A 1,460-nucleotide genomic window follows, 5' to 3' on the forward strand; every position below is an offset into this window, starting at 1 on the left:
TCGCAGTTGTTGCCTCTAGTTACCACTACGTGCTGTATTTATACTGCGCTAAATGCATAACTTCTCCCTTACAGAAAGTCCTTTATTTTCTAATGCTTAACTCCTTCTTTTATTATGATTTTCTGCACAGGGAATGTGATGCCATTTCCCCGGGAAATTGATGTCCTGTCATTTTCCAAAAGGAAGTTATAAACATTAGTACCTTTCTAGAATCTCTATAGAATAATAGTTATTTCTCCTTTGACTACTATATTATCGTTTATTGATGATGTAGCTTCAGCGTAACGTGAATTTAATACTTTTTACGATCTCTCTCTTGACGATAAACTAATGAAAAGTACAAGGTTCACCAAAACTCTTAGGACAAAAACATTTTATACTTGGCAAACTAACTTACATAAGGTGTTTATGCCTTGCACATGTAGCTAGTATCAATTTCAGGGTTACCTCATAAACAGTATGCAGGGTGAGTTACCTAACGTTACCACCGGAAATATTTCCTAACTAATAATGAATATTGAAAAACTAAATGCAAATACATAAAGTTACGAGGAGGGCTCATGAAATTAATGGATACTATACATTCAACCAAGTTAGCAAGTAGGATATTTAACAGAATTTATTTTTAAAGAAATGAAGATCCTATATTATTTTCAGCACAATTTAAAGTAAGACATAAGACATTAAGAATGGTGTTTTTTACATTGTAATACGTCAGTTACTTACCAGGTATTTCTAACGTGAAGTTGACGTTTGAAACAAGTATGTGATAAATTCATACTTGTGTCGTAACAAACATGTTTGCCCTTTTTGACACAACCAATGTTTTTCGTTGTTGTTGTTGTTAAGTATCCTATGTACTGCATACTCACTTCAGTTAGTACTCCGGCAGTTTGTTGCTTTATACAATATATTTGTAGAAGATACAATTCAATCTACAGGTGTGTCAATATACGATGTATAAAACACACCTAATTACTAACTTCGTTGACCCTTTACGTAGCGCTTAAACTGGCCAGCCCAGTCATCCCATTTGACACCTTTACACTTCTATCTTGTGGGGTAGGTTAAAGGAGGAATTCTATCGCCGTGTGCCTACAATATCAGAAAACATGGAAGTTTGCAACGAATCAGCCTGCTACAGGATTACACAGGACATGCTATGGTATCCAGTCATTACGTCATCTCTTGATAATGAGGGGCGGGGGATAATGAGGAGTTCTTTGTATATTCATTCATTTATGAACTGTGATTGAATGTGTACAATGCTCTGACAAAGAGAATCCGTACTGTAGATGAACAGTACTAATACATTGAAGATTAGACACACACGGGAGACGTACTACTTAGAAAAGTTCAGCGAGAAATGAGGCAGGCCGGCTCGTTAGCTCAGTGGTTATAGCAGTGGCACGGTATGCCACAGACCCGACTTCGAGTCCTGGTCGAGCCTGCATTCTTAG

This window comes from Lepisma saccharinum, chromosome 9 (genome assembly GCF_977018435.1).
Source record: "Lepisma saccharinum chromosome 9, izLepSacc3.1, whole genome shotgun sequence".
NCBI lineage: Eukaryota > Metazoa > Arthropoda > Insecta > Zygentoma > Lepismatidae > Lepisma > Lepisma saccharinum.